The sequence below is a fragment of the Netta rufina genome (genome assembly GCF_964035555.1).
Source record: "Netta rufina genome assembly, chromosome: 1".
Classification (NCBI taxonomy): domain Eukaryota; kingdom Metazoa; phylum Chordata; class Aves; order Anseriformes; family Anatidae; genus Netta; species Netta rufina.
The window spans coordinates 45,267,838-45,288,619 of NC_140123.1; positions in this window are offsets into that span (position 1 = coordinate 45,267,838).

The following is a 20,782-nucleotide window of genomic DNA, read 5'->3' on the forward strand; positions in this document are numbered from 1 at the left end:
AAGTCGAAGCAGGGAGGGTGTTTTTTTAAGAGAAAACATTTGAGAGCTTTGATATATTTGGCAAATCTATTGGTAATTTTGAAAATGGAAAATTATTTTAAAATGGGTTAGTCAGATTGTTAGGAAATTACCTTTTGCTCTGCATTCAAACAAATTTGTCCAACAATAAAATCTCTGTGGCTCATATTTCTATTTCAGATGTAATACACAGTGCTGCGATGCTTAACTGTTTATTCAAATGATGCATATACATTTTTACATCTTCATTTATTTATTTATTTTAACTTATTTTAGTGGGGGAAAATGCAGGCATTAATTTAGAGCTACTGATGCAATGAAATGGAGGAATATATTTGAGCTATTAGCCGCTTCAATCTCCTGCCCACAAATAATTGATGAGTTTCTATTAAAGATTGACAAGCCGGCAGACTGCAAAGCATTTTTACTAGAAAATGCACCATGGATAGCAAATATGCATTATACCTTTTATTCTATTGCTATATTTTAACAGTTTTAGGGTTGATTTTTTTTTTTTTGTTTCTTATAGACTTATTGGTTGGTATGTGACTAGGAAGAATTTGCATGAAGTAGAAAGAAAAATGAGAGATACAGAAGGAAAGAAAAATAGCAATATACACACGTCAGAATTCTCCTTAGTCATTTTTCATGTGTTATTACTGACTGTTTCATGTAATGTTTTTTAGGTTTCTCTTCAACTCATCTTCTCTGTTTCTGGGTTAGACTATTGGGATGTATTCAAATATGTGGAAATGTAAATCCTAGTAATGTTAGCAGCACCTATGAATGGCAGCAAGTTCCTCATCAGCATTGCTCATATTCAAGAGGAGTGATAAAAGTCTCAGTTATTTTATCCTCACCTCTGCTTTCCATGAGCAGTTATGTATTTATAAAATAACATGAGGCAAAAACAAGTAGGAAATATTTTATGCATAGCTTTTCATCCATAAAGAAAAAAAAATAGTTCAAAATTATGAGAATTCTAAGTTTTACTCATAATGCATGTTTTTGTGATTTATATCCTCAGAATAATTTCTTCTTAATAGAAGTAAGTATTTTGACTTACAAGTTAGTTAATAATTCACTTTGTTTTGCTTTCTTATGAAGGTTTGTTGAATAAATAGTTGCATTTCATTCTGTGTAACATTCTCATAGAATATAGTATTCTTATTTCAGTAACATACAGACAGTTATTTTCAGTAACATACAGACAGTTAAACTGAAGCATCTTTACTTTAGTGAAATTAGAATTGGAAGAAGGGGGACAAGAAGGAGGGAAAAGAGGTCTGGTTATTTTTAAATTTAAAATGTTCTTCAAAATCTTAAAACATGCTTATAAAATAAAGAGTAACTCCATGAGCTGTTTTTTATTCTCAGCATCTGTTGTTGGTTTCTTTTTTTTTGATTCTACCTTTAAATTTCTGCAGGTAGGCAAAAAAATAAGCAATCAAGAAAGCTGGAGATCAGGTGCAACTCGAACTAGCTTGATTTATTGTTGTCACATCATCTTCATGGTAATGAAATTAAATTCTTATTCCAGAATTCTTATACAATAACAAAGAAACAAAAACTATCATTTTTAAATCCCTACAGTATCTCCATAGTAAGATGAATATTCAGGGCATTTTATTCAATATTTATTCTCTGAGATAATCCCGTTTAACAAGCATTTAATATGCTGATGTATACAGGAGTATTTTTGATGATAGAGATAATTTAAAATGGATTGTCTACACGTAAATAAACCTACATATGCCACAAATCAAAAGTTTCTACTTCAGAAAACTCCAGCTGCTAGATAAATAGACCTGCATACATTTTTGGCATGTGGTGCATATTCCATAATAGGTTGTGCAATAGGATTTCATTTAACTATTCAAGTATGTGTTACTGCCTACTTTGGGGAGACAAAATTAAAATGGCTCGATGGCTTACAAGGTATGTAAGGAATAAAAACAGAAGCCCAAGCATCTTAGAAATGCAGAAGGTATATTATTAAAAAAATAATAGAATACAAATACTAGGGAATATCTTTGTTATGTACAATGTTACTGGCTACGTATCTTAGCTTCATTTTGTATTTATGAATATATTTTCAGTAGAAGGATAAATAGGTGAAAATAGTTCACTACCACATGATTTGTTTTATCCTTAGGCATTGCCTGGGGTTACTGGTACAGCCCTGGCTCTCAGTACCGAAAAGTGAAATGTGCAACAATGAAAATTTTATTAAAACGTATGTTAACCCATTACAGTATGTTCACTTCCAATTCTTTGTAAGAATGTGTGATGTATCATTTTGTGTGTGTCATTTTTTTAAAAAGATATGAGTCAAGTAGAGGAGCAAATTTAATGGGAGATTTTTATGGGAAACATTATACGAATGGCAGAGTGTGCGATTCCCATTATTAAAATAATTTGTCATTGTATGAAAAAATGGTATAAATTTCAAGAAAGAGTCTTCTTTAGTTATCTGCCCTTTTTTAATGACAGCGGCTTTTGTGCAGTAAAGGCAGACACGTTTTCAAGCAAAGCCCATTTCAGACCAGAATTTCTGAGAGCCCTATTAATGTTTCATGCTAATCAAGGAGAGTGGGAAATAGAGCTGACAGGTGCTTTCTACTCTGCTTATTCCTGTCTTCCTGCATTAGACATTACTAGCTAAAAAAGAGCCAATATGGTTCCCTTACAGTGCATGTGGTGACAAGGGCAGAAATAAAATGCTTCTTTTTATAAGTTTGTAGTTGTTTTCCTTAGTGCCTCCACTGGTGACATCCACAAATATATAGATGCAGCAATTATCAATAAAGAATTATTTTACCTCAGACAGTGACCTGAATTACACTCTCAACTTTTCTGCAGTGCACTTTTGGAAACTTCGCACTCATCTTCTGAGACAAACAGGTCCACATGGGATCCTTGTTTTAATGGCACACACCAGAGTATTCCATATGAACCAGAAAGAAACACACACCTTTTCCTGAAAATGAGTCTTTTCAATTAAGAAATGCTAAGACAAAGAACAAAAGTAAACCCTTCTCAAGGTAGCACACAATGTGTGCTTCACTTAAGACAAATGGTGTTAAAGCTGCAGTGAGCATTGCTGGGACACCATTTGCCACCCTCCCCTGCCCCAAATGCCTGGCTTGTACCTGAGCAGCACTTGGAAATAAGTGCTCAGATCCTGTGTGTAGTTAAAGGAGAGAGTGAAAGCCTACCAAGACGTCCTGTCTGGCTGAGTTTGGTATGCAAGGTAGGCAGGGAGGTTGTCCCTCTGGAGGACCTCAAAGGCACCATCTCCAGTGTCTGCAGAGCAAATTTCAGTGCTTCCTTTGGGAAGCCTGCTTCAACAGGCAGCTAATGGCAGATGCTAGATGGGTGCGCAAGTGAGGTAGACCAGATCATAGCCTTTGACAGCAAAATGGCTGAACTCTGCAAGCTGTGACTTTACTGAACTGTATTTGTACAACCCACACATGGAGAAATTCATAACTGCAGCAGAAAGCACTCCTTAGATTAGCTTTGCTGGAATAATCTGAAAAAGGAGAAGCTGAGCTTTCTGTTCTAGTGTATTGCTTTTTCCATGCGAAGCAGAACCCGTTAAACCATCCTAATAGTGCATGACAGCCGGTGTAGTTTTACATGATTTTTCATGTAAATTATAATATATGTAATAGCTCGGACAATATTGATTAACTTTCATAGCTCTACAGATACTCTGAGCATGAAAAAAGCTACATTTGTTTAAGTGAAATTACTTTCTATTTCCAAATTTAACTTATGCAAATCTCTAATCTAGACTATTTTACACTGATTTAGCTCTTGCCTAAACTTTTATTTTGCTTGCCAGTGGTTTACTGCTTTAAGTTAAATCAATAAATGTATATGGCACATATGTGAATGTGTATGAATCCAGCTTAAACAAGTCTATATTAAGAATTTGAATCAGTTTAACTAAATTTATTTAAACTAATGTAATCTTTCCACATGGTGTGGACATTAATTTGTTTAAAAACTGTACAGACTACTACATGAAAATAATGGCCACACTTCTCTGGCAGGACACAAACCAATTCCACTTATTTGCTTGTTTTAAGTAACTTGTCAGCACTTTTCTATCAAATATATATGTGTTTATAAATTGCTTTTAAGAATAAAAAAAGCAATTTCCTACAGTGAATCACATATACCTTTGGGCTCATAATCACCACAAAGAAATACTATCAAAACAGCCAAATTCAACTTCTTATGTGTTTCTTGTCAATGTTAGAATCCCTCTGAACAAGGATGGTGAGAAATATGAGGCTTATAGTGCCAAAGGATTTGTACCTATATTGTCTTCTTTAGTATATCAAATATCATGTACTTGGAAAAATGTGCTTTAATAGATATTTTGTCCTGTCAAAAGCAAATATATTTTAAAGTAAATTTAGTAAAATAAAGTAAATTCACTCATCTTTATGAGTGAAGCATTTCTCTCTACATATATTTGGCAAAGTTACCAATGTACATTGTACATTGGAATGACACTGATGCCTTCAGGATAGCATAAAATGTAACTTCTTTTTAAAGCAAAAGTTGCCACAAAAATACTTCATCAGAAGCACAAAGAATGGAATTCTTTGCTAACAATAATCTTTTTTTTTTTTTTTTTTTTAAAAAAAATGAGCACTGGAGTTATTCATAAACTTATTTTCATCAAGCCCCTGTTTTTAGTTTTCATTTAAAGGATTTCATCCAGGAAAAGTGCAGTGGGTTTACTATCTGGCTTTGATATTTCTCCATGATGTCAGGGAAACTGGGAAGCATCTGTCATTTTACATTGGTGCTTAAATCTCTAAAACCCATGGAAGAGTATCATGTAAGTGAGAAGTCCCTATTTCACCCCTTGGATAACACAGCCAAAAGCTGTCAGCTCCACCTGCCTTAGAGTTCCCTTAGCTGATGCGAAGATTGCATAATGACCTTGTTTAGATTTGGCTTCTAAACTTAGAGGAGAGTATCTGGGTAAGATTCACCATTCACATTGATTTTCTTTTCTTGAAAATGATCACCACAATGCAATATTTAGATGTATATAGTGAGTCTATTAGACTACAGCAGTTGTTAGTGTCACAGATTGCTCTAGTATAAGGAGACAATTATTCCTAGGGTAGTTTCCCTAATCTTTTTTTTTTTTTTTTTCTTTCCAAAATACTTGTCTTATTTTCCTTCAGTGGAATAACAACTAAAATAGTAAACTTCTTTATATATCCGATCATGATTTCTGAACTCATGGATGGTCTAGGATAGTGCTTTCCTTTATTCACCCTGCAGTGCTGAATATCAGTTCATAGTGCAGTTAAAGCTAACAACACTCTGTTGTAAATTAAGAAATATCTGCTTCATCATAACATATTTTAGATGACAAATTTTCTTTCTGTGCTTCTATCTGGAACAGTCATTTAAAGAGAGATTGGGTATGTATGTGCATGTATGCATTAGTATGTTATATTCTGTGCTTAGTGAGAAAATCAAGGTTTTAATATATTCTTAAGAAAGCTCTTTTGAGAGCCCTCCCAAAACAGAGGAATAAATTGAGAATATGTTTTTCAATACAGCCCTTGGACAGGTTCTGTACAGTACCTCCTTGTAAATACGTAGAACAAGTCCTACGAGGAGCGGCTGAGGGAGCTGGCCTTGTTCAGCCTGGAAAAGAGGAGGCTCAGGGGTGACCTTATCGCTCTCTATAGGTACCTCAAAGGAGGCTGTAGCGAGGTGGGGGTTGGTCTGTTCTCCCATGTGCCTGGTGACAGGACGAGGGGGAATGGGCTTAAGTTGAGCCAGGGGAGTTTTAGGTTAGATGTTAGGAAGAACTTCTTTACTGAAAGGGTTGTGAGGCATTGGAACAGGCTGCCCAGGGAAGTGGTGGAGTCACCATCCCTGGAAGTCTTCAAAAGACGTTTAGATGTAGAGCTTAGGGATATGGTTTAGTGGGGACTGCTAGCGTTAGGTCAGAGGTTGGACTTGATGATCTTGAGGTCTCTTCCAACCTAGAAATTCTGTGTGTAATATTAAATGCTGTTTAACTTTAGCTGCTATAAGTAGGTATTGCTTTCACCAAAGCATAAGGCCTATTCTCGTCAGGGCTTGAGACCAGGAGGTATGTGGAAAGAACATACTGCATATACCACATCCAGATTCCAAAGCTCTCTGTCATTAAATATTGGTTTTCACATCTACTCTACTTTTACATTTATGCAACCACGATTTTGGATTTATGCAAATAATTTGTGAATAGGGGAGTCCTACTGGGATTGTGAAGGGAAATCCAAATGAGACTTTACATTGACATTTCAGGAGCTTGTGCATTAAAACTGTGCTCTAAAGCTCAAAAATCAGTCATTCCTTCTACCTCCACATACTGCCTTCTCTGCAACAACTCATAATAGGACTGTTTATATGTGAAGACCAAATAACTTTAGCTGCCTCAAGAAAGCTTAACTAAGACATGTTTGTTCCCTTCTGTCAGATACTTTACGTATATAAAGTCAACAAAAAATCATTTTCTGAGGAGATTATGTAGTCCAAATAGGCAAGATATATCCAGGATAAGAAAAAAATGCAGCCATAGAAAACTTGCATTTACGATTCATTTTATCCGTCCTTTGATTTCTGGGTCTGATAGTCATCCTTCAAATTAACACCCTTAAGCCCCATTTCTTTAGAACTACTTTAGATATTAATAATGGAAAAAACAAACAAACGAACATACAAAAATAAAAACTAGTACTTAAAAGCATTTGTTTGTCTTTTTAAGAAGCATCTGGGCAACTAGCTGAGGTGAAGTTGTTGTCCAGTCACTGACCTGGAATTTTTAAGTAGTGGCAAGGTTAGAAATAAAACTGGACCTCTACAATCCCACCTCATTGTGCACCTGTTACAACAAGTTGCCTCGGAGCATGGACTATAGAAGGATGCCATTCAGCTGTAGCAAAGGAGCATAAAAGAAAGACAGGTTGCTTCTATCAGGTTAAAGCAAGCAAGGCACTTCAGCCTTCCATCTGTGGTGATGTGCTCTGACAAACATTTTACATTTAATTAACAGGACCAAATTCTCCTTTAATTTATGCCAGTGAGCTCTATTGGCTTATACAGAGTTAGCTCTGCTGTAATTGAAAGAAGAATTTGGCCCAGCATCTGTAATAAATCATTAATGAGCATGTAGTAAGATAAGTTTTAATGATTAATTAACAATGTATTTTTTGGAGAAAAGTATTCTTAACATGCCCTTAATGTATCAAGTGATAATTGCTATATTAAAAGCCTACTGATTAAAGCAATTAATTATATGCTTAATTTATTTACTAATTAAGCTTTAATATATGTATAGTTAAGTAATTGCTAATGAGTATTTCACATTTGCTAAACAGATCTGGCAGTAATTATGTGGGAAATACTATAAAATGATTCATCTAATGTTTCTATGAAAAAATGCAACATTGTCTCTCTCTTTTTTTTTTTCTTTTCTTTTTTTTTTTTTTTTAATACCCCCTCCCCAATTTGGCCTGCATTTTTCTACTTGTGGAATGAGGTATTTGCTAGGCTTCACAGTTCTGAAAAGGCAGTGTTTCTGGGCGAATATGAAGAAATACATTTCTGAAGCAGATAACTCAGTCATGCCTATGTGAAAACAAAAATCTCTCTCTTTGTGCACGTGGAGCTAAAGCCTGCAGTTTTCATCTTGGTTTGTATTCAACACTTACTCTTGCTAAATTTCAGTTGATTTTAATGGAAGTTTTCTATGTTAGGACCACAGCTGTTGGTTCTTTCGTTATGGCAAGAACCTTTGGCGGCTGAGCTGGATTCATATGTCTCTAAATCATATACAGTACAGGAGAAGGAGATGTAGCTTTCAGTCATATTGAGGTTCCTTAAATTACTGTACATGCACTATCTATTATTACAGTCCTTACTTTTAAGTCTTATTCTTCACACGGACAAACTCCAATTAAAGTTGATGAAAGTTTTACCTAAGCAAACACCATAGCAATAGGATCAATTTTAAACATACCTGACCATATACAGTGAATTCATGAAGTCCTTATTCATTTAAATTCCTATTATGTCCTAAGTGAAAACAGAATGCCGAGTTTCTGATGCTTGCCCAAGTTATATCACAAAGTATAGAAGAAAAAAATGTTACTCTCTTTTCACCTCTGTAGTTCATACTTTGCCTTCAGGGAGATGTTACCTCAATCTAGATTCTCAAGTGCTTAAAAATGTAAGTAGAAGTGGCATGCTGAATATAGTGGCTTGGTGGCAGGAAACTGCATGCCGTGAAGTGTTCCAGGAAGGGTTAATGTCATAGCTATAATTACTTGTTTCTCCACTAGGTGATATGATAAGCGAGGAAGGCACCTACAGCGCTGACCTGTGGGGGTGTGGGTGGGGGGAGGGGGTAGAGCCATGTAGTGAGGAGATCCCATCTAGTTAATCAGCCCCAGCTTTTGAAGAATAGAGGTCTGGAGATATTTAAGCAGTTTTCTTCCTTTCCCTACCTTTATGCTTCCTTCCCTGACTTTAAGCTTGTGTGTATATTTCTGCCAGATCCCAGATGTTCCCTCTGCCTTTTTTTGAGTGTGGAGCCTGGGGACACCTTTTCCTCCCATCCCTCAGTCTTCTGGGTGGATACATCTTCTTAGTGCTCTAATTTGTATCCAGTAGGTGAAAGTGTGTGTGACCCAGAGTGCATTCCTGGGAGAGCAAAATTAAATAGGTTCAGTAGATCTGGAATGCACATAAACAGGTCTTACTGTAGTGTGTATTCTCATCCCATGCATTAATGAAGTGCTATATAGACTGAGTCACCAAAGAATGGGCTCCTTGTAAACTCTTTATACTGTCGCCAGATCAGAATGGACTGGAATGACGAATGGACACAAGGGAATACACCCCAAATATGGGGTTTAGCCCAGGCTTGTACAGAGCCTATATTCTCCTTCCAATAAAGTCTCATCTAATTGTTTGCCAAGACTCCATGCATCTGCCTAACCAGAGGAGTGTGACATATCCAATCCAGTTTGTGGTAAAATTGCCAGAACCATTCCCTAGGAGAGATTAAATTACATTTATATATTGTATGCCAGTACTAAGTTATATGATAATACATTATTCTAGCAAAATTGGGTTCCATGTTTATTTGAGAGCTAGTAAACAAGGGATAAAGATAAGAACTGAAGATGTGAAGCTACTGAGCAGAGATTTAAGAGTGGAAAATACACATATTTGTTATCCTTAAAAGTGTCATTAACAAGGAATTTCAGCCAAATGTCCCCCCAGGGACTGTAGCTGAAGGGCTTCAGCACCCACTGACACCAGTGAGATTATGTAGCATCGAGTGAGAGTCTGGAGCATTGAGCATTTCCTAGGGCTGACAGCTGTTACCTTAAATGATCTTTGTAGGGATTTTACCTACCACATGGGAACAACTGTCAGGCTATGACCCGACACGATCTGGTGATCAGAATTCCATAGCTTAAAGTCACAGCTTCCAAGATAAGTTCTGGTGCATTTGGGGGTTCCTAAAAAGAAGCTGATTTATATTTGCAACCTATTTAGATTGCAGTAATCATAGTGTGTTGCTGGTTGTCTGTAGGACAGAAGTATTTTTTCCCTCTTTGTTCCATAATTTGGCTTGAGGACTGCCAGGAGATTCACTATGTTTTGAAGCACTGAAGACTGACCATAAGAGCTGTAGCTTTAATGTGGGTTTTAATTATGTTAGCACAGCCTGAAGGATCAAATCTTACCTAAAATATCATTAAATCTTTTTTTTTCTGGCTGGTTCCATGGTAAAACCATAATGAACAAAACCAAGAGGAGGCATTTCAATAAACGTTCCTCTTTGCCTAGACACCAGTATCCCTTCTCTGACTGTGCAATATATTGAGTACACACCAGAAATACCCGTGGAAGGTGGGCGTAAATGGTCAGAGTTCTTGCTATGTTTTTCAGGCTGCTGGAAGAAGTTGGATCATTGCAGACAGGTTCAACATGGCAGGAACATAGCACTTGTTAATCTCCTGTGACATGTGGATCTGTGGTGGTAAGGGGTCCACAGCTGGATTGGCCCTCTTTGGCCCTAGCCTACTTTAAAAGTAAAGACGTGATTATCTGAATGACAGACTGAGGGTAGAGTGATCCATGGTTCAAACCACTCCAGGAAGAATTTAACATTCTTAAGGGGGAAAGAACCATTTCCATGTAAATTCTACCAATGATGTACTGTGAAAGAAAAAGAAAAAGAAAAGAAAAGAAAAGAAAAGAAAAGAAAAGAAAAGAAAAGAAAAGAAAAGAAAAGAAAAGAAAAGAAAAGAAAAGAAAAGAAAAGAAAAGAAAAGAAAAGAAAAGAAAAGAAAAGAAAAGAAAAGAAAAGAAAAGAAAAGAAAAGAAAGCAAAACCAAACAAGAATACTAAAAAAAAGGTTGTTACATACCATTCTCATGTGTGTATCTTCAAAGCTATGTTTTTCACTATGGGTCTCTTATAAGAAAGGTGCACAGAAGGAAGAAACTGCTGATAGTATGGTAGTAAATCACAGTACGCAAAAACTAGGCTTTTTCCTTATAAAAAACGCACTTTTACCTCACAAAGAGATTTAACTCAATAAGGAACTTAGAAATGGTTACTAAGAGCTAGAGGCTTGAAACACAAGAAATGAAAAGTTAAACCACCTTTGCTACATTGCCTTCTTGATCCAATCAGATTAAAGAAGCTTGGGAAACTTTGCAACACTTCCACATGCCAGGTCGGTTCAGAGAAAACTAAATGGAGATCTTTTTTGGACTACATTTTCATTTTTGTCCTGTGAAGTATATTAGTCATCTGTATAAGTTCTATGAACATTTTAAAGAAGAAAAGGTGAAGTTACAGGAATGTGAAAATATATGGCACAGAATTTTGAGACAGTTTTAGATTCCTCCTCAAAAACTGCAGAGAAACTGTGTTTCTGCAATACAACATTTTTATTCTTTTATTCTAGACTAGGATCTCGAATTCATCCTGAACATGTTTTTGTGCTCTTAGCTCACGTTTAGCTCACAGCCATGTGTGGTGCAATGGTAGCTAGCAGAATGTATCAGAAATGGCTACAGAGGCTAAATAAATTTAGCATCTCTACTGCTAAATAATACAGGTCAAGCACCATCCCCTCTCTCTGAGGCCAAGTGGTTCAACAGGCATTACATCTACCTGCTGTTTAAACTTTCTCTCCAACGAAAGTGGGAGGCCATCTTCAAACTTCCTTTTGGGATGGTTCCATAGTACTTTCCATCTCATGAGCAATGCCCAGTCATTATTTGGCACAGTACTGATCAGCACAAGGCAAAACTATGCCAGGAAGAGTTCTAACAAATGAACAGACCATCTAATGACAGGACAGTGCTTGTACCTGTGCCCTGTGCTTCTTGTATTTCCTAGCAGAGGCATAGCAATACCTGTTTTGGTGGAAGATATGCTGGAGGAGGCCTCTAAGAAAATCTGTAGTGAGAACTGTATATTCATCATATTACTCACATAATTTTCATAAATGAGCTTCTCAAACAAAAAGTACCATCTGATTATTGCTTGCTATGCTTATTCTAGCTATGTCAAGGACCCCATCGTGAAAATCCCACTGATTTAAACAGTGCCGGGATTTCAGCCCTACAGGATGAGTGGATTCTGAGTGGCCTGGCTGGGAGCTCTTGGGCCACCTGCATGTCTACCAGTGCCCCAAACACTTAGGGATGTCTGTCACATCTGAGGAGTTTACCACTTCTCTCCAGAGACCAGCCTGAGAAAGTATCCCAAAACCCAATGCTTTCAGTAAAGCTGTGGCAATGACTTTGGTGATGGTATTTACCAGGATGATACAAATGAGAAAAGAGGGTGCTTTAGGAAAAAACACATCAGGACCGGGAGAGTCGTCTTTCCTAAGGCTGCTGCCTGGGTAAAAAATTAAACTTCAGTGACATGCTAGCAGGCTGCCATCGCAAGTATTTGACATTGTCTCCTGAGGTGTCTTCCTGTAAATTTTGGGTATCAGAAAAAAATAACTTCTGATGAAACTGTCTTCACACTCTGATAAATTTGTCTTCATTTAAACTCCTGGACACAAGGCACAAAACATGCCCATCTATGTTTCCAGCTTAATATTACACAAAACTGTTTAAGGTAATCTGCCCAAAGGAGTGTAATGTTGATAACAGCCTAGGGCTTCAGTGCTCAAAGAGCAACCTTGATGTGTGACTTTCTTGGAATAGATCTATTCGAAGGGAATATTAGCTGGGATGTTACTCTTGCCCTTTCTAATTTGTGTCCTCCTAAAGATACTTAGAAATCAGGGCTCATTCAGTTTTAAATCTACATAAACATGAACTGGAAGACACACTTTTTTTCTGCCTTACATTTTGTTAACTAAGAGCATCATAAATTTAGAAGATGAAAGCCACAGGTTGTCAAAACAAGAAATTACATCTAAGGTGTTATTTCCACTTTTTTTCCCCTTTTCTATTTTCTTTTTTTTTTTTTTTTGGGGGGGGGGGGGGTTGGAAAAGGAGGGGAAGAGATTGGGGGAACAGGGTCATCTTCCAGTTTTAACTAAAGCTGTCAATAGTTCATAAGGGGATGCTTTAATGTTTACGTTTTCACTGATTTCATCATTTTATTTATTAGTTTCTAATGGATTAATTTAAAGGCTCAATGTTCACATCGAACATTTTTATTGCTGGTTTGATTTAAATGTGTTAGCTAAACAGCCCCTAGTTTGCTTCTTATAGGAAAAGGAAACCTTCTAAGTGACCAAATATTTTACTTTGACTGGTTTACCAGTCATTGTTGGCTTCAGAAAGGGTCACTGCCAGCATTGTTTTTCCCAAAGGCAAAATAGTAGTTCTCTCATTGAGTAGAGCCAGCTTTTTTTCTCTCTTTCTCTTTTTTGCTGCCAATTTCACTACTGATCTTGTGCAATAAAATGTGCTTGTCAACGAAAATGTCAACCAAGTTTAAAAAGAATAGTGTGAGTAAAACTAAAAAGTAAATTATTTAAGTAGAGTTGTAGTTGAAACTTGAAAGAATTCTGTTTGGTGGTTTTCTTTACATCATTCTGCCAATGGAGGAGGAACTCTGAATTTCTAACTAGTCAAGCCCTGTCATAACTGGGGCTGACAGTTCACATTGAAAATTCTGTTTTCTTCTTTCCCAGGAAAGCAAGTCAAAGATAAACCAACAAACTATTGTTGGCAAGTGCCTTACCTTTGTTCTATGCTTCTTTATAAATTAGCCACTTGTGTTTTCTAGGCTGCTTGTAAACGAAATTCCTAGAATCTAGGGTTGCACATTAGCTATCTTATTTTAAAATGCTAATGCATCCTTTTAGATCTTTACTGGATTTAGAGCATGTAAGAATCAGAAAATGTTAAAAAATAGTGTTAAACAGAAAAGAAACATGCTGTAAATTTTGGTCAATACATGCTGAATTCAATTGGAGATCTGGACTGCCTGGTCCCAAACTTAGTTACAGTTAAATATTAGTGAAATTAAGACATTTGCATAAACATACCAACACTGTGTCTCATCTGTGCCTGATAACACAGATTTTTGTATTTGCTAACTGATGCTCCTGCATTCAGAATTTTGCTAAAAGGTACAAGACTGGACTTTTGCACATTAGAGTTAGAATGTATCTAAAGTTAAAAAAAAAAAAAAAAAAAAAAAAAAAAAAAAAAGCTGATTTTACTACAGAATTGCTGTTATAGCATTGTGTGCAGGAAACTCTTTATAACCATACATTTTTTTCTATATATCCATATATACATAACCTCTATTCTCTACTAATTAACTTATCAGTATATACTACAGTATATACATGGCCAGTTCATTAAGGTTAATTTGTTCAAAAATATTAGAAGCATTAATTTCTGGCTTATAGCTAATGGCTGCTCCCAGCCAGTGTCTTGTTTCATCATTAGTGTCAGCTAGATTATAACTCACACCCAACTGTTTTTACACTATCTAATAGAATCAATTGATGCAATGGTTGACAAGATGCTGTTTTGCATTTTGTCATCTCACTAATGCACATGGCTTAAAGGCATTGGCATCCATAATGTGGGGCAGTTTTGTAGGAGGCACAGAATAGGCTGAAGCTGCAAGGGCCATTTTCATAAAATATTAATGAAATTGAAAAATACACTGGGGTTGAAGGCTTGTCTGCTAAATGTAAGGTAAAATCTATTCTGTTCTGCTTTCTGATGACTGTAATTAGCAGCCCTAATTAAAAATTCAAACCTTGTGTATATTTGAAAGCATGAATCTTAGCTCTCATAGTGTTTATTTCCTTTACAAAGTATTTTATTTTACAACACTAATTGAACAGGATCCTTCCTAGCCTGACAGCCGCAGCTGGCTGGAGCCAGTTTATGTATCCAGTCTCTCTAGACTACTTCCTTTTGTAAGCAATAAAACATCTTTAAAAAACATGTATATGCTCTCTATGAGCCATTAACTCTGTGTCACCCAGTGTGGAGCTGGCCATCCGCACACATGCATTGTTGTTTCCTTCACTTAAAAGTGACCTCTTTGAAAAGGCAGCTTTTTTCTGATCTTCAATATTTAATGTGGATTTACTTACATTAAATGACCACCTTTCTTAAGAAGACTTGGCCCAATTCTGACATTATTTATGAACAGCATATGCTGTGCAAAACAACGGAAGGAATCACCATTAGTTCCAGTAGAAAAATCTACTTTTTATCATCACTTTGTGTAGTTATTTTGAAATACATGGTCAAGATACTAGAGCCCCATTAGGGAATATATGACTGCAGCCCAAGTTCAAATTGATTATAACCACATTACTTTCTGGAATTCAATGTACAGCAAAGAAAGCAAACTAATACATCTATAATGTGAATGGGTTAAGTTTCTACTGTTGTATTTCCTCTTTTCACTGTTAGCCACATGGCTCTGAGCTGCACAATTTCCTGTTTTCTTTTCCATAGCCTGGCAAGGAGATGACACTAGAATTTTAATATCCAGTGTAATGTCCATAATCACAAGAAATATTTTCTCTCCAGAATCTTGTATTTTTGATTAGGTGGTCTTTTTAGCTTCTCATGTCAGGCCAATGAGGTCATAAGAGGAGGGGACAAGGTGGATGGATGGAAAAGAGTATTAAAATACACTCTTATATGGCTTTGCTAACCATTTTCTCCCCTGATTTATGCAAGAAATAGAAATTTGATGATGCTCCCTGTCTGTGACAAAGAGTCCAATCTTGTAATTCATGTTCAGGCAACATTAAGTGAAATGAAAGTTTAGCCTAAGTAAGGAACAGCTTCAAAGACTTGCAGAAAAATAATAATAATTATTAATAACAACAACAACAACAACAACAACAATAATAATAATAATGAAAAAGCAATAGAAACCTAGACCTGGGAACCACATGACAATGGTTTGGGTTATAAAATTCCAGACATCATTAGATGATATTTGCCACTAATTTTTATTCAAGATATGAGATTTTAACCTGAAGTATATGTCTTTTTCTAATTTAAAAAAATAATTCAAACACTGTCAGAGTTTAAACTTCTGAAGGCTGTTTCTGTTCTACATTGCAATAAAACCAGAAGCTTCTGAACATTTTTCACAAAATGTTCACATAAGGTTAGGTTTGAACGATTTATTTATATCTTTCATGTCCGTCCTTTCACCATCTCTAGCCAAGGAGCATGCAAACAAGAAATCTTCCATAAAACCTCATTTCCACAGATCCATCTTCACAAATATTTCTGCTCAGACAAAGCAATGCATGTCAGTGAAATTTCATGTTTCTGAAAAATATTCAAACAAGTTATGTTAAATGATCCAAAACAACTTAAAAGTCACTATGGGATATACCAAGGGATTAGAAGGACAACACAGTCTACATTTATTACTGCTTGGTTCCTCCCTAAGGTGGCATGTCTTTCCCTCACACTGCTTTCAAGAATTCATAATTTGGGGCTGCGAGGCACATCTGTTACTGGTCCTGGGAAGGCATCCAGGGGTTTGAATACGTGGTTCAGACATCTCAGCTCTTTATTAGAATAAGAATGGGATTCACAGTTTCCTCCCACTTCCATGCTCTATTTTCCACTGAAATGGTCAGAAAGAAGCTGCAGCCTGCTTCCCACATCTGCCAGAGAATGCTCTGGGACAACCCAGCAGGTAAAACAGCAGGCATCCAGAGAGCTCTGCTCTTCAGGACACCTGTAAATACTCATATTTATTGCTTTTTCTCCTTCCTTTCAATTCCCTTGAATTTGAACAAATATGCAGGTACTAAGAAAATAAACCACATTGTGAGTTTTTACTGAAATTTTCAGAGTTCCCAACATCCATCCACAGAAAAGAAGAAATGTTCTTAAAAAAGAAAAAAAATAAAATAAAAGAACAGAAAGAAACAAAAGCATACTTGGGAATTAGGGAAAGAATCAGAAGAATCACAAAACCTTCTAAAAGCCCAATCATTTCTAGATCACTTTTTACCATTCTAGTGGTGGGCATTGAGTTTAAAGCAGTCAGAAGTTCTGTCTAAGTAGTCAAAGGAGAGAAAATATCCCATTGTCCCATGGGCAATGTCCCTCTTTACTGGGACTTCAGCATTGTTTGTTGAAACATTCTCCAGATAAAAAAAAAAAAGGACTAGTCAAACCACAAACTTCTAGATGACTACAGGTAGGTGTGATTTATCCTACCCTAATGTCATTTGTTTGTGTGACAGCCATAGTTTTCTCCCCTCTTGGCAGATGAATAGTCCATTAATACTTTTGATGCCTCCTACCTAATAGGAAGCCTGTGATATCCCTCTAACTTCATATCTTACAGAATCTTAAAACCAAAAGCAAGCAAACAAACAAACAAAAAGAACAATTCCAAACAAATAACAGAGCAGAAAATAGATAACCTGTGTAAACTGTGAGGTTTTCACTAGTTTCTTTAAAATTTATAATTAGTATTTGTTAGTGGGACTTGAGTAGAAAACTCACTTCAGCATTCTGGCACCACTTCAGGTAAGAGAATACCTACAAATGGTCCAGAGACTGTATGGCTGAAATTCAGACTGTAGCTAGTCACAGTACAGCAAGAAGAGGTGTACAGAAGATAAGCATACAGGAAATACAGATGCAACAGTTTAAAGAAAATATGAAGCTATATAAGCTAAAGAAAATAGTACTGTTATTATTTAGGTGATGAGCTTATTATTTATGTTATTATGATTTATTTTATGTTACCTTTTAGTTTAATGTGTAACTCAACTTCCTAAAAGATTTTGGAGGAAAAATTTATAGAAGAAAAAGAAAACAAACAAACAAACAAAAAAACTAATATTTTTCTCTTTGCTACAGAGACTCTTTCTGAGCCACATTCTGAAACAATGCAGAGGTTAATGTTAAATACTATAAGTACAGAACACATATTTCTCAGTTAAAGACAAAATGAAGGATATATTGAAAACCATTTGTTCAGGAAGCTAAAGATACAGTGGTTTAATGCTGTGGTGTAAAGTGACACAGCTTAAAATTTCTTTAGCATAAATAACATTTGTTCTCATGACTCAGCATTGCTGGTCTGGGCTCTTGGCAATAGTGACTTATCAACTGCTTTGTTGGATCTCATGTAAGCTTAGTTTTAAATTAGTGACACTTTTTCACCATGAAGGAAAAAATAGAGCAGAAGAATTTAGTAATTTTTAAATCATGGTTCAGAGATTAAAGTAATTACTTTTGGAAAGTCATAAACTGATATGTTGCTGAATTTGTCTCTTTCCTCCCTCAAGCTGTTGTAACCCAGGCAATTCACTTCACATCAGTTACATTATTCCTTTCCCTCTCTCCAATTAGTGACAGCATCTCTCAGGAACATGCTCAATATGAGGAGAGACTTTCCACTTCACCCTCCTTTTGCAGTTCTTTTTCCTAACAGGACTGTGGCTAATAATGTTGTTTCAAAAACAGCAGCTAGATAGCACACACACAGCACTTTTTTTCTTCTACTTGTAGATGAATAAAGATGAGAAAGAAGGAGAAGGACTTGACCTTTTGACCTAAGTAACCTAGTAGGGTCATCAGTTCAGTGCTGACATCTATCTGTAGTCTGCAGTCAAAGGATTTTTGGGATCCTGTTAAAAGAGGAGGAGGAGAGAAGTGAGATATCACTTCCCAGTGGTAGAAAGAGAAATAATTGTATAGTCTCTATGACTGGTTATGATTCACACCCTTATGTCAGAGAGAGAAACAAATCATTTTCTCCTATTCAAACCACAGAGTAAGGACTGTTAGGACAGGCAAGAGGTCCTTATCCCTCTGAATTACCTTGTTTTCCTATTTTGTCTCTTATTCTCTATACAGAGATACTTCTTTTCATTTACACACATACAGAAACACACACTCAACATTACAGAAACTAGACTAGACATGTCTCTAGAATGAAAAAAAACCACATAAACCAAACAAATGAAAAAAAAAAACAACAAAAAAAAACACCCAGGAAAGCCTTTTTTTTAGTCTAGTCCAAATGATTTGCAAAGGATCATGTGGTAATATGGTCATTCAAAGAGTACTGACTATAGCATTGGCTTGCAGATCTGTGTAATATGTGAGGAAAAGAGAAGAAACTGTGGGAGAGGTTTTTGTATTTTGCAGGTGGAGAAGAAGCACTTGCCTTGTGTATTTTTTAAGATAATGGTGCTTGTATCACTAAAGTTTTGCAGTAAGCCCTTCTTGCCATGTCTTTTTAATTACTTACAGGCTTTCTTGTCATCAACTGGTTTTGAAAGTTAACATACAGTTGCATTGCATGTTCAAACAATCACCCTATCTAAAATATTAAAATATATGCTACTTACAAAATCTTTTTATTCTCCTGTCCTGTCCTGTCCTGTCCTGTCCCGTCCTGTACTGTCCTCCTCTCCCTTCCCCTCCACTCTCTCCCTCCTTCTCTTGCATTGCTTTTTTAAGAATTCTAAACCCACCTACTTCAAAATTAGAATTTCATACAGAACTACCTGTACCCATATATATGAAGGATAATGGTCCTCAGAGATTTGATTACAAGTGTGGAGTTAAATAAAAGATCCTAAAAAGATCCTTCTGTTGCTTTTCCAAAAAAAATAAAAAATAAAAAAATCACAATAAAATCCATTATATTCATGCAGATCATGAGCGCCAAAACTGAAGCTAACTAAAAAGCAACAAAAGCAAAAACTAAAAGCAATAGCTGTAAAAAAAGGCTAGTAAACTGCTTTGGAGTGCATATAGCATGAGTAAGAATTTTAAATGAAGCCTGACAAAAGGCTTAGCTGTACAGGGAGGGGCTCTGGGTGGTATATTAGCCTCTTCACATTCACTCAGTGTATCATATATTCCTACAGATCTTTCCTCCCATCCCTCCAGTGTTTACTCTTTCTCCCACTACCCTTTTTCTTCCTCTTTCCCACCTTCTTCTGCCATTTATGGTTATTGATTGACAAGAATTAAATGGCATGCAGCCAGCCTCTGAAGTAGCAGCTGTGGCTGGTGTTCTTCCTACATAGACATTTAGGGATATTTTAAAATGCACTGTTCTGTGATAAATCAGCTTTCCAGTTGCATGGTGTATGACGTGACTGAGTGTGTTTTGACCAAGAGCTGCACTTCGATAAGATTGTATCTTCCCTGCAACCAGCACTCTGCTGCTTCTTGAGATGTCTCTGTGTCTTATGTAGACATGTCAGCCAGGGTGGCCTTTGGTCTGCCTGGCACTTTGATCCTGGTTCTGTGGGCATCTCCCCCGGGCAGGGGTGGCAGTGGTGCAGAGCAGTCTTGCATCTGGTACTGCAGCCCTCTGAGTGGCAGGTGTGGTTACACGAAGGCAGGAGCCCTCTTCTCCTGCTGCAGGCTATGAATAACTCTCATTGAAGTCAACAGGAGCAACTCACATCCTGCAAGGAGGAACCAGGGCCAAATCTGAAAAATGATGATAGAGTTGTTCTGTAATTTCAAAATGTGTCTGTTCACAAACATAAGGCAGATAAGCACAGCAGGGAGAAACGGTGCTGTACCTGTGCGCCCAGGCTGAAAAAAACGTGAAAAAAAAAAAAAAAAAAAGTGAAAAAAGAAAAGGGAGAAAAGGGAAAAAGAAAAAAAAAAGAAAAAAAAAAGAAAAAAAAGAAGAAAGAAAAAAGAAAAAAAAAAGAAAAAAAAAGAAAAAAGAAGAAAGAAAAAAGAAAAAGAAAAGAGAAAAAAAGAAGCAAGAGAACAAGAAAGAAAGAAAGAGAGAAAGAGAAAGGGCGAGAGAGAAAGAGAGGGAGAAAAAAGAAAAAGAAAAAGAAAAAGAAAAAGAAAAAGAAAAGAAAAAGAAAAAGAAAAAGAAAAGAAAAAGAAAAAGAAAAAGAAAAAGAAAAAGAAAAAGAAAAAGAAAAAGAAAAAGAAAAAGAAAAAGAAAAAGAAAAAGAAAAAGAAAAAGAAAAAAAGAAAAAGAAAAAAAGAAAAAAGAAAAAAAGAAAAAAACTTTTGTCTTGGAAAATACCAGGATTACTCTTTTAGTAGGTTTGGATCTTGTCAGAGGCTTTCTGAGGTTTATGGCTGGGCCTTCTATGTGGAATAAACAATATTGTTTATTAGCTTGGAAGGAAAGCAAAAATAATAATTGTGCTTATCATTGTTTTACTGATGAAACTTACTAATTCTACATATTTTTGGATTGCTTTTGCCATCTC